At 37.2% G+C, this 14,233-nt stretch overlaps 1 protein-coding gene and 1 pseudogene across 1 annotated transcript in view; both read right to left on the minus strand.

Annotated features, from left to right (window-relative positions):
- LOC150103429 (NACHT domain- and WD repeat-containing protein 1) overlaps positions 1-14,233 on the minus strand; it is a 102,040-nt gene that overhangs the window by 67,169 nt on the left and 20,638 nt on the right. The window lies entirely within an intron of this gene.
- Positions 4,379-4,497, minus strand: LOC150103430 (5S ribosomal RNA; annotated as a pseudogene).

A 14,233-nucleotide genomic window follows, 5' to 3' on the forward strand; every position in this document is an offset into this window, starting at 1 on the left:
GTCAAAGTCCTTCTTAGTATTGCAGCGATCCTCTGGGTGACCTTCTCCATCTTTGCACTATGTCCCATAAACTTATTCATGTTGGAGGTTTAATGGAATATTAATAGCACTGAGAAAGAATTAAAACTAATTTTAATACTTACAATATTTTGTCTCGTCACAGAGACATCTTTGGGGAATACAAAAACTTTTTGTAACAACACACACACACAAATACAATACAAAGTGAAACTAAAGTCCTATCTAGGTGGTGCGCCCTCTAATCCTTTTGTAATCCCCGAAGATGTCTCTGTGACGGAGACAAAATATTGGAAATGTTAAAATTAGTTTTAATCCTTTCTCAGTGCTGGTAATATTCCATTAAACTTCCAACATGAATTCTTCACAGCACTTAAGCCTCAACATACATATTCCCATAAACTTAATTTTTTATATTTTTTTATCACCCAAAGATCCCTTGCCTCCTCCACTTCCTGTAGTATAGTTCCACTAATAAAGTATGCAGCCTCCCATCAGTGAATTCCAAATTTCAAGACCTTACATTTAATCACATAAAACAGACATCTTCCACTCATTTGTCCATCTGTCCAGGTTATTAAAATCCTCCTGAAAGACTATCATGTTGCCACTATTACTAATACAACCATTCCAAACTTCACATCATCCTACAACCGAATATTAAGGTAGGGTACAGCAGCCCACATGTGGCCTAATCAGAGCTTTATACAATGGAACAAGAATCTTCATACTTCTACAAGTCAGTTTCTGCCGCATCATTCCTAAATTTCATTGTATTGTCCTCACAATTTGGGCAACGTGTCCTCTAAATTTTAGATTCTGTGCCAATAATATGCATAAATTCATATCAAAAGAATATAAACAAAACAAGAAAGTCTAAACAATTTACTATTAATAGGGATGCCTTCAGATTGGTATAAAATACAGGTGTATACACAGGAGGTGACCAACACACACACAGAGTATTGAACAGGATAAAACGAGTATTATTATTATTACCCAAGACCCCATGGAATCAAAGACTCATCTAGGAGGTCCTTTTATCATACACACACAGCTCATCATACCATGCTTTAAACACACTCGCATTCTCTGCAGACACCACACTCTCAGGCAAAGCATTCCAATCATTCACAACTCTGGATGCAAAAAACGTGTTTCTCACTGCTCACACTGCAAACCCTGTTCATACTCTCTATATACAGTTTCCAGGGATGACCTCTTGTTCTTCCCTGTCACTGTTTCTGAAGTATCCAATTGGAAAGGAAAATTTGTACTAAAAATTTCAGAATCAAAGTCAAACAACAACGATTTTCCAATGTTAACTATAGATTCAAATATACAAAAATTATTAGGGAGGAAAACATACAAATTTTTGTAAGTGAGAACCAACCATTAAACACTAAGAGACAAAATCTAAAGAAAATATTGACTCAGTCAAGGAAGCATGTGTCAAACTGTCTTCAAAGACAGCTTTCCCACATGTTTCCTATATAAAAAGATCCTGGCTAGTAAGTGAACATATAAGAGAATGGAAGAAAACTAAATTATGTATAAAAGCAGATAGACACAATTCATGAAAAGATTATTATTGTATTATTCCAGGCCTCCAAGTTATCATTATTATTATTATTATTATTCAGGCCTCCATAGAGTCAAAAGACTCATTGTGGGAGGTCCTTCCTAAGAAACACAAAGTCTATCAAGACTCATCGAGGGGAGGTTCCCCCCCACTAAGAAACACAAAGTCTGTCATACCACTCCTTAAACTCATTGACCATTCTTGCTCTCACCACTCTATCAGGCAGTGCATTCCATGGTTCAACCACCCTCCATGCAAAGAAACCACTCCTCAACCCTCTTGCTCACAGTTTCCTTTCGTAACTTCCAGGGATGGCCTCTTGTCATCACTCCTTCCTGCTGTTCAACCAAGTGAAAGAACTCCCCAGTGTCAACCCTGTAACCACCTCTCAGCAGTTTAAAAGTCTCAATCATATCATTCTCCTTCTTCTATCCACCAAACTCTGCAGTCCACATTCCCTCAGCCGATCTTCATAACTATCATTGTACAGTCCTGAAACCATCTTTGTTATCCGCCTTTGTACCCTTTCCACAGTTAATTTATCCCCTTCAAATCCTGGGGACCAAATCTGAGAACAATAGTCCAAGTGTGGTCTGATCAGGGTCTTATACAACGAAATGATAACTTTTTTATCTCTGCAGGTCAGCGTGCTTCTCATTATTGCAGCAATCCTCTGTGTTACCTTCACCACCTTTGCAATATTTTCCCTAAATTTTAGGTTTCTATCAATCATCAACCCCAGATCTCTTGTCTTCCCTACTTCCTCCAGTATAACTCCTCCCATCGAGTATGCAGTGTCCCATCAATGTTTTCCAAACCTCAAGACCTTACATTTTGCTGCATTAAACCGACATCCCCATTCATTTGTCCACCTCTCTAGCTTATTCAAATCCTCTTGCAGGGCTGCCGCATCTGCACTATTACTAATAATCCTTCCCAGCTTCGCATCATCTGCAAATAACTGAATATCCCCTTGCAATCCACTAACAATGTCATATATAAAGGTTAAACAATATAGGTCCCAGTACTGAGCCCTGTGGGACCCCACTTGTAACCCTCTGCTTCCTTGAAACTGCCCCACCATACACAACTCTCCAATACCTATCGGACAGCCAATCCTGAATCCAGTTGACCAATCTGACATCCAGACCCATGTGCTGCAACTTAAATATCAGCTTATCATGTGGCACCCTGTCAAATGCCTTCGCTAAGTCTAGGAAAATGGCAGTATATGCCTTTCCCCTCATCTAATGCTCTTGTAACTTTATCATAAAAGGCTAGCATATTGCTAAAACAAGATTGCCGTTCAGAAATCTATGCAGACTCTCACTGATAACATTACCCCCATCTGCCCAATGCTGTATATGGTTCCTCACTACTTTCTCCAAGATCTTAACAACTACTGATGGCACACAAACTGGCCTATAATTAGACACTTCCAGTCTGCTACCACCCTTATGCAATGGCACTATCTTACCTTCGTTCCTTTCCATGGGCACCTTTCCCGCAGTCAGACTTGCATTGAAAAGACAGGTCAAAGGCACTGTCAGTTCCCTAGCACATTCTCTCAAAACTCATGGTGAAATACCATCCAGTCCCACAACTTTACTGACATCCAGAGTACTCAGTATTTGAAACACACTCTCCTCCTGTACCTCTAAACCTCCAACCTGCCCGATTCCTCTAGAATTAAAACTGACTCCTCCAGGATGAAATACTCCAATAAAGTGTTCATTGAACAATTCCACTATGTCCTCTGCATCAGTCACTCTATTCCCATAAGACGTAATTTGAGGTCCACCTTAAACAACATAAAGTCATACATACCATACCATCCCTTTAACTAAGGCACTGTTTGCATGCTCACCATCCTCTCAGGCAATGCATTCCATGCTCCTACTACTCTCCATGTAAATTACTTACTTTTACCCTCTTACTTACTACTTCCAGTGATGCCCATGTCCTTATTGCATCCCCTTGTTCTAACATATGAAAAATCTACCCAATGTCAATTTGATACAGCTTAAATGTTTTACTCATATCTTACCCCCCCTTCATCTTCTATACACTAAACTCTGTAGTTCGCATGCATTCAAGTCTATCCTCATTACCTACATTGTACATCCTCATTACCTCCACCTACAACAATATATCCCACCAAGCATAAATTCTACATCCCATCTTCGTTTACCAAAATTTAAAACCTTACATTTTACAACATTGAACTCACATCCCCATTTCCATGCCCATTCACTCAATTTATTCAAGTCTTCTTGTAAGGCCACAACATCTTCTCTACTCTTCATAGTTCATCTCAACTTTACATCATTTGCAAACAACTGAATATCCCCATCTGAATTTTGCCAATATCATTACATACAGGTTAAACAGCAATGGCCCTAAAACACACCCCTGAGGCACACCACTAGTGACTTTCCTCTTTCTGGATATTGCTCCCCCATACACAACTTGCTGATACCTATCAGATAGCCAGTCTGTAATCCAATGCTAATCTAATATCCAACCCCATCTGTTCTAGTTTGACTATCAACTTATCATGCAGTAATCTATCAAAAGCCTTTGCGAAATCTAAGTATACTACCGTGTATCCCTCTCCTCTTGTTGTTATCAACCACTTCTAGATCCTAGTTCACACCAGCTTCTCCAACAACTTAACCATGACACCTGACACATAGATACATCTATAATTTGATGCCTGAGTTCTATCACCTCCCTTATAAAGCAGCACTATCTTGCCTTCCTTCCACAAATAATTAATGCCAGCAGCACCCAAGGTTCCCAGGTGGACACCCTTCCAAGTACTAACTGGATTCAGGTTTGCTTAACTTCAGTGATCAGACGATAACTGGTGCTTTCAAACTGATCTGGCTGCTGACAGTTCTCAAGGTGGTCTTCATAATTTTTGCAATATATCCTCTGAACTACAAATTTCTATCTGAAATCATCCCAAGATTTCAGATAGAAATCTTGGGATGATTTCAGATAGAAATCTTGGGATGATTTCAGATAGAAATCTTGGGATGATTTCTGAGGATGATTTCATCTTATCTGAGGATCCCAAATTTCAAAACTTTACATTTAGTTGAATTAAACTATGATCCCAATTTACTTGCCCACCTTTCCAGCTTATTCTATTCCTCCTGAAGAGCCAAAACATCAGTACTATTGCTAATAACTCTCTCAAGTTTCACATCATCTACAAACAACTGAATATCACTATGTAATTCAGTGACAATATCATTGACATAAAGACTGAAATAATGATCCGTGTACTGATCCTTATGTAACTCCACTTGTAACCTTCCTACTCCCTGATACTGTTCCCCATTATACAACTCTCTGATATCTATCAGAAAGCCAGTTGCCAATTTAATCCACTAATCTAATATCCAAAATATATATATCACAACTTAAATACCAAGTTTTCCCATGGCACTGTTCAAATCCCTTTCAAAATCCAAAGGAAAAAAATTATTTGTATGCCTTACCCACATCTGCTGCTCTTATTACTTTGTTATAAAAGGTAACCAGATTATTAACACAAGAATGTCTCTCAACAAAACTATGCTGGCCTGAACAAATATACTGCTATCATCTGAATATCACTATGAATTCTTACCAATTTTTCCAAAATCTTAACAACCACAGAAGAAATACAGATTGGTCTACAGTTTGATACCTCTAAATACAAACTGGTCTACAGTTTAATAGGTCTATTCTACTACCATTCCTTATGCATTGCCACTATATTATCCTCCTCCTACAATTCAAGAATTTATCCTATTGCAAGACTTGCATTAAACAGCCAGATTAATGGCAAGGTCAATTCAGTTCTTTAACATATTCACTTAAAACACATAGGGAAATCCCATCTGGTCAGTCCCCATTACCTTACTGACATCTAGTGTTTAGTATTCGGAATACATCATCTTTATTCACTTCTAATACTTCACCCTCCAGGGAAAAAAAGCCTGTTGTACTAGGATGGAACATCCAAATAAAGTGATCATTAAATAGCTCAATGTCACCTAAGTACCATCTCTATTTAGCAAGTTCATCTATTCGCAATCCTTTTTCCTCCTAATGGTCATACAGCAAAAAATTTATTTTTGAGCTCTTGGACTGCAAGTCCTCTTCCTAGCCTGAGCCTTATATTCCTCATTCAACTGTTCTCCACCTCTTTTTACATGCCTTCCATAATCTCTTTTTCATCTGCAGTTCCTATTTGATTTCCAGAGTCATCCATTTTACTCCAAATCACTTTATCTTATTCTCAAGGTATACGATATGATATTGTTGTTAACTATTTTTTCTTAAAGGTTAGGTTTCTTAAAAGATTTAATTTGAAAGAAGAGAAATCAGCATTACTGATTTCTCTTCTTTCAAATTCTTTCACCCATTGTCTGATCTAAGTTGGTTTCTAAGTCTATTATAGTTGCCTATTTTATACTTCCACATAAATTGCTTCTACCTTGATACTTCTGCATGATAAGACTATTACATGCTTGCTCTCACCAGCTAGGGGGTAAGTATGACATCTCAGAAGTTTATTTTTCACTTGGTTAGACTATAATAAATTTAGTTTAACCCTTTATCCAAGTGTATGCAAACAAAGTTTGCACCTGAAGATACTTCAGGACTGAGGCAACTAATAGCAAAGGTGGACCAAGCTCTCATCACTCCTTGTCTTAGTATCTCCCTTAATGCAAAGCATATCTCCTTAAGGATATGTATAATGTTATGCATTAAGGGAAGGGCCACTACCTAGACTGGTTTCGACCTTGTTTAAGTGCGGGGATACCTCTCCAAAAATTCGTAAACTCCCCAGGATCACCCAATAATGAGCGACTCACAGGATCAGAAAGTCAGAAATTCAGCATTGTTCCCCTCAGTAACAGGCTCGCCCTGCTGAGAAGAACTCTGAGAACCGGTTGGCTCTACACTGTGGCAGGCTCACCCCCCCCACACACCACCACCGAGCAGAGCCGCTCATTTGCTCATCTGAAAGGGTAACGGCAACAGCCGTGCCTTGGTTAACTTCACAGGCTACAGCATTGCCATTCATGACCCCCAACCACTCAGGCCCTGGGTGACAGCAACAGCCAAGCCTCAGTTGAAACTTCATGGGCTACAGCATTGCCATTCATCACACAAGCTTCCAACTGGTTTCGACCTTTATTGAGGTCTCGTCAGTGGGAGCCAGACCCAAAGTGGTGATACTAAGGCAGAAGCAATGGAGAGGTCATATTTACCTATATGAGTTGCCAAAAGGTGTACCACCTTACTATTAAATTACTCTGGATTTAGAGAAAGATGTTAGAAGTTTATTTTCCACTTGGTTAGACTATAATAAATTTAGTTTAATCCTTTTTACTTTAACCTTTAATGCATAACATTATACATATCCGCAAGGAGATGTGCTTTGCATTAAGGGAGATACTAAGACAAGGAGTGATGAGAGCTTGGTCCACCTTTGCTACGAGTTGCCTCAGTCCTGAAGTATCTTCAGGCGCAAACTTTGTTTGCATACACTTGGATAAAGGATTAAACCAAATTTATTATAGTCTAACCAAGTGAAAAATAAACTTCTAACATCTTTCTCTAAATCCAGAGTAATTTAATAGTAAGGTGGTACACCTCTTGGCAACTAATATAGGTAAATATGACCTCTCTATTGCTTCTGCCTTAGCATCACCACTTTGGGTCTAGCTCCCACTGATGAGACCTCAATAAAGGCCAAAACCAGTCTGGGTAGTGGCCCTTCCCTTAATGCATAACCTTATACATATCCGCAAGGAGATGTGCTTTGCATTAAGGGAGATAGTAAGACAAGGAGTCATGAGAGCTTAGTCCACCTTTGCTACGAGTTGCCTCAGTACTGAAGTATCTTCAGGCGCAAACATTTAGTTTAATCCTTTATCCATACACTTGGATAAAGGATTAAACTAAATTTATTATGACATCTCAGGTGTAATCAGCTGCTATGATCAAATCCAATGAAAAGTGTTCTCTTCATTACATTTCTTCTGTAATGAAGAGAACACAATTATTATTGAGTTCTCTTCATTACACATGCTATTTAAGACAGCTGTTCCTCAATAAGTTCAAAAATTCATCTTTCTTATTACTGTATGTTACTTCCTCTGCCAGTTAATGTTATAGTTAATTATAGTCAACTATAATGTTATAGTTGATGTCCCTATAATGATCACTGGCTTTGCACTTTCCAAACAAAATTTGCCAAAACATTTCCTGCTTATTACTGTCTATATTTCCTGGTTTACAACAGCATCCAACTAAATATCTTATTTTATCCATTTGTAACTCATACCCTATACTCTCAGAGCCATTAATTTCATTTCCCTTCTGATTCTCTATTCTAAGAGGATATAATTCATATTTTACCATCAGTAACAATCCATCATCTCATTTACCTTGCCCATCCTACTGAAATATGCTATACCCTCCAATTTCTATTCCTGTCAGGACATCCTTTTCAGTTAACTAATTTGCAATAATACCAACAATCTCTGGAAAGACTCAGTCTCCCCCCAGAGATTGTTGGTATCAAGTTTATATACTAAGTCGATTACAAACTCATTTCCTTTATTTCTACTCTCCCATTTACAAAAAACTAATGCATATAGCTATTATTACTCTCTATAGAGTCTACTTGGCTCTGCAACATAGTGTACATTCTCTAATTTCTCAAGCCATTATTCTGGCATGAGGCCATCCCTGCTGCATTCCACCCATCATGAAGTGACAAAATATTCCGATGCTACAAAAAAAGCTTAGATAAAGAAAAAATATTACTACAAAGGAATAAAGATTATAAAGGTAACTTAAAAAATAATCAGGATATGCTATACCATATCCTGACAACCATGAAAACCCGGTGATCAGATCTGCGCTGCACAATAATCCATATGAGGGCTGATCAAGACCTTATACAATGCATCATAACCTGTTTATTTTAGTTCTTGAGTGCTGAAAAGGCAGCATGAAAAGGATTTCATGTGAGAATCAAGAGTTTTAGATCTGATCATTTCATCAGGATGTAATTGCGAGTGGGGTTTTCCTCCAGTTGGTGATCACGAATTGCTCATCTGGGTTGTGGCTAGCCATATGCAGACGTCTGTGAGGAAAGGATATATGTGGAAGCAAAGCTGGTGATTATGATAAGCTTAGAAGACAGCTTGGAGCTATAGCATGGAATGAAGAGTTTAGCTGTAAGGAAATAAAGGCTGCTTGATAAGGTGAGTTGATTTGAAATGAAGGTAGTGTCCAGTGTGTCAACCATATTTCCCAGAAGCTCAGCATGATACATATGCTCAAAAACAGAGCCACCAACATCATCTCAGAAGAAAAAGAACTGTATGATGAATTTACTCATATATCAGAGACATTAATAAAAAATGGCTATCCAAGGAATTTAATCAACAAGATTCTTTGTAGCAACCTCCCACACCAACAATCTACCATCACCCAATACAGATCATCCATGGTTATTCCTTATACAGTGTCGAAAAAGATTGCAAAACCTCTTAAGCCTTTCAACATCAGAGTTGCGTTCAAACCGGTCAAGACTGTCCTTCATGTTTTAATATCACCAAAAGACAGTAATGCTTTCTTCAAACACACTGGAGTGTACAACATGCCATGTGCTTGTGGTCTAAAGTACATAGGACAGATGTCGAGAAGCCTTGAAATCCAAAGAAAAGAACATATAGGAGATGTTAATAACAACAGAACAAACAATTCAGGTCTAGCCCATCATTTCGCAATTACAAAACCATACCATTGATTGGGATAGCAGCTCTATGCCTTATCTAGAAGAAGACTTCCATTGTAGAAATTTCAAGGAAGCTGTAGTAGTTTTTTGGAGAAATCTTAATAGAAACCAGGGAATGATTTAATAGCTGACATATGAAAAACCTTAATCAGATTGCTCAGTCTGCCAGAATTTGATTTCGCTCAAAACTACAGAGTGTACTCACACAACAGTGACTAATACAACATATCCATGTGTGTAATGTTACGCATCTGTTTTAATTTTTAATTTATACGATAGTGTTACTCCATTTTCTCTGTTCTAGCCATTTTGAGTTTTTTCTTAACATTATAAGCCCTGAAGAAGCCGAACAGCTCCGTTGGCATTGTATGTTTATAAATCACCTGGTCAATTAAAGATCAATATATATTTCAGTTTAATTATAGTTCATGAAGAGCAGTCACTAATGAACCACATCAATAAGAGAAGAAAAAGCCTAATTGGACACCATCTGAAGTATGAGGGACTGATTACAGAAATAATGGAGAGGACTGTAGAAGGAGAACTGTAGAAGGAAAGAGGCCATAAGGCAGACCAAGAATTTCTTACATAAATAACCTAATGATGCTAACTGGTGCTAAGAGTTATGAAGAGATAAAGAGGAGGTCACAAGACAGGTGTGTTATGTTGTGATGTGCTGCTATAACTAACCAATTTTCAGATTGATGCACCAAAGAAGGAGAACTATGTTTGTCAGCCTGGTTACCTGAGTAACATAATAAAATGCTGTCACAATTTTATAGACTTACAGAGGGCCTTCAAATTCGAAGGCTATGAAGCATTTATAGAATGTTTCCCTAGTTTTTAAAATTTTGAAATCTCTTAAAGAAATTATTTTTTGCTCTTTATTTTACTTTGTTTCAAACTTGTATAATTTTTATATTAATAATCTGAATTATGGAGTTTAATACAGTAGTTTCTTTTGTGGTGGTGCCACAAGGTGACTTTTCGCTGCTATCAACCTGCCAGACATCTGCCTACTGGACGTGTGATAGAAGTGATTCTCTGAAGTTTTAAACAATACTAGTATGAATGCATAGAACTTAACGTTGTTTTTAAGTGCTACTTGAGTGCAATTAATTTTTGAAACTTTCAGTATTATAATACTAATTTGTTATTTCTTAAAATATACCCCATTATAAAACAAACAAACAAAGAACATTATTTGATTTCCTAAATATAAATACACCTGGTAATTCAAAAAGAAACACGTGAAAGTAGTGATAGTGATAATTCCACAGATGATGTAAATGCATGTGAAACAGAAAATAATGCCAGTCGTAAATGTAAAAAAAATAAATAGTGAAATTAAACAAAAGAAATATGATACAAGTTATACAAAATTCGGATTGATTAGTGTAGAAATGGATGAAATTCAAAAACCACAATGTGTTGTTTGCGGTGGAGTCCTCTCAAATGAATGTCTGAAACCAAATAAATCAAGAAGGCATTTAGAAATGAAGCATCAGCAATATAAAGATAAGCCAGAAGAGTTTTTATAAGAAGAAAGGATGAAATGAAAAATCATAAGTCCATCATGAATGCAATAACTGTTAGAAATAAATCATTAGTAAAAGCTTCATAAAGAAAAAAAGTTTGGTCCAATTTTGGATACATATGTGGAGGGAATATCCGCACCTGTTTACCATTGCCATTCAAAATTTGTTGCATTTTGTTTCTACATATTTGTGTGAAAAGGGATTTTCTACAATGGTAAATATTAAAACAAAACAACAAAATGGACTCCTGCATGCAAATAGCCTTGAGTAACACAATTGAAGCAAGATTAAACAAATTAGTAGAGAGTGTTCAACAACAGAGGTCTCATTAAAATACATTTAAGTTGATTTTTCTTTTCTGATTTTTTTGTCACTATAATCAGTAAGTAAAACCACTATTTTCTTTTTTTTAAAAAAAGTTTAATTATTATTATGCTACTACAAACTAGGGGGCCACAAAAATATTTCAGGACACTTAGGGGGCCGTGACTACTAAAAGGTTAAGAACCACTAGTATGAGGCATTATAGAAAATACTGAACCAGTATGGAATAGATAATAAAATAGTATGAGTAATTAAAACCCTTTACCATTCCTCAAAAATGTTAATACAATGGCAATTACAGCAAGCTTTTCAAAATAGAAAGAGGTTTGTGTCAAAGCTGCATACTTTTACTTATGCTTTTTAATCTTTATTTGGAATATTATAATATAATAATCTTAGCCTTGGAAAACAGTGGTATTGGAATTAAAATTGGTGGCAAAATAATCAATAATCTCAGATACACTGATAACACTGACAGAGTTTCTGAGGTGCTTAATGATTACAGATTAAAGATTAGCCACAAATCAAAAAAACGTCTTTGGGAAAATAAGGCTATGAAAATTTCAGTTAACAATGAAAAACTGGAAGAAGAAATATTCACCTACTTGGGAAATGTACAACACATAGATTGCCAGTCCAAACATGACATTAAAGCACACAATGCTAAAGCAACTCTTCAGAGGTTACAGCCGCTTTAGAAGGACAATATAAAATATAGGTAACTACAAGACTCTACCTCATCGATTCCCTTGTTAACTCTGTCTTACTATATGGATGTGAGTGTTGAACATTGCTAAAGGAAGATGAGAAAAGACTATTGGCCCTTCGAGATGAAGTGCTACAGAAAACCTTTGAAGAATGACCTAGAATCACTTGGATAAATATTATAAAATGTACTAATTCTTTGTTATCCACTTTGTTAAGGAAATCTCAAGACAGAAACCTGGAGAGAGAGTATGTTAGGACTGTCACCTTTATATTCTTGTAGATAAGCTTATACATTGGTTAGACATACTTCTAATTTTTTAGGAAATTACAACATAAACTAAATTATTAATTATAAAAGGTAATTATAAGAAGGATATGTGCATGCAGGCACTTACACTAAACAAACGAGGGTGAAGAAAGGCAACTGAAGTTGGTCCTTGAGTCCTAAAAGGTGCCCCCTAGCAGGCTAAATTGGGTTGTCGTGGCCATTGGGCTGATGATCTTAGAATGTATTGCTTCCCAAATTTGGGGCAATCTCATAGACCTAAATTTGTTGATGTTAGGGAAGTTTTTCAGAGGTGAGGCTGATTCAAGGAATAATCTTTTTGTGCCTTGTACTTGCTGCAGTGTAATAAGTAGCCTTTTTCCAGCATATTCTGTGGTGGGTGTCCAATGCATGGCAGCAAGTCCTGAGTAGCTGTATTGGTGGAACTGGATATAGTCCTTGTGTTTGGATATCCTGATATTGGCTGTCTTGCCTGTTTGGCCATAGTAGAACAGTTTGTAACTGCAAGGGACCTGATATACTCCAGGTAGATCTGGGGCAGTATTTCCCAATGTTTTTTGGATCATGCCCACCTCAACACCTCAAAGATTTTGATGTCCCCCCCCCCCTCGCCAACAATGGTGAGTTTTTTTTTGAGTATATCAGTAATGAGTGACGAATGCAACATCATTTTCTAATTACCCCCCCCCCCAAATATTCAAATTGCTCCCCTGTGGGGCATATGCCCCCACATTAAGAAACACTGGTCTAGAGGAAGTGGCTGGTCTTTGGTGGAGCAGATAAGAGATGCTAATTTATTATCCACTTTGTGGTTTGTAACTAGTTGTGAGGTCATATTTTCTTAGGATTTTTTAGTTTTTCAGATGTACCATAGATATATGGAATGCTGATAGATTTAGAGTAATCTTTGCTATGAAGGGGAAGGAGGGGGTGGTTAACTGGTTTTAATATTTTTTTTTGGGGGGGGGGGTTGTAGCCATTGGGTAAGGTGTTAAGGATATGGTTAAGTTCAGTAGTTTGGACATTTTTATCTGAACTGATTAATTTTGCCCTATTATATAGGGTTTTTATAATCTTATATTATTGAGAGGTGAGAGTACTGGTGAATGTACTACCTGTATGTGTAGGTTTTCTGGAAACAGAAAAAGCCAGGGACCCATTAGGCTGACATGTAATCAGAGTGTCTAGGAAAGGGAGACTGTTGTTTTCCTTTTCCAAGGTAAATTGGATCCTGGAGTGTTGAGTGTTTAAGTGTGTTGAGAAATTGTGGAGTGTATCCAGGACATAAGGCCAAATGGCAAACACATCATCCACATAGCAGAGCCAGACAGTGGGTGTATTTGGGACAGAGTTTAAGGCTTCTTCAAAGATCTCCATAAAGAAGTTGGCCAGGAGTAGTGAGTTGAAAGTTTATCGCTCCACCTTTGCAATGAATTGCCGGTGTTGTACTACCTTATCCCAGTCCTGAAGATACTTTCAGGCACAAACTTTGTTTGCTCACACTTGGATAAAGGATTAAACTAAATTTATTATAGGAGTAGAGAGTGGAGAATGCATGGCTGTCCCCCTCTATCTGTTTGTAGAATTTTCCTTGCCATATGAAATAGCCTAAGTTCATGGTGAACTGAAACAGGTGTATAGGTGAACTAAAATAGATATCTGGGGGAAATTTGGCTTGGCTGCCACCCATGTTCTCTTGGTCGACACTACACTAGAAGCAGAGCTTGCCAAGACAACCCAGTTTAGCTTGCTATGGGGCATTTTTTTGATTCTAGGACCAACTTCAGTTGCCTTTCTTCAGCCTCATTTACTTAGTATAAGTGCCTGTGTGCACATATCTTTGTTTTGCGATCCCTGAAGATAGCAATGTAACACTGCCAAAATATATACTGTTATTAATTAAAGTTTTGATAATTAATAATTTAGTTTATGTTGTCTTCTAAAAAATTAGAAGTATATCA

This window comes from Typopeltis vanoorti, chromosome 9 (assembly GCF_054136105.1).
Source record: "Typopeltis vanoorti isolate ZY-2024b chromosome 9, IOZ_Tvanoo_1.0, whole genome shotgun sequence".
Classification (NCBI taxonomy): Eukaryota; Metazoa; Arthropoda; class Arachnida; order Uropygi; family Thelyphonidae; genus Typopeltis; species Typopeltis vanoorti.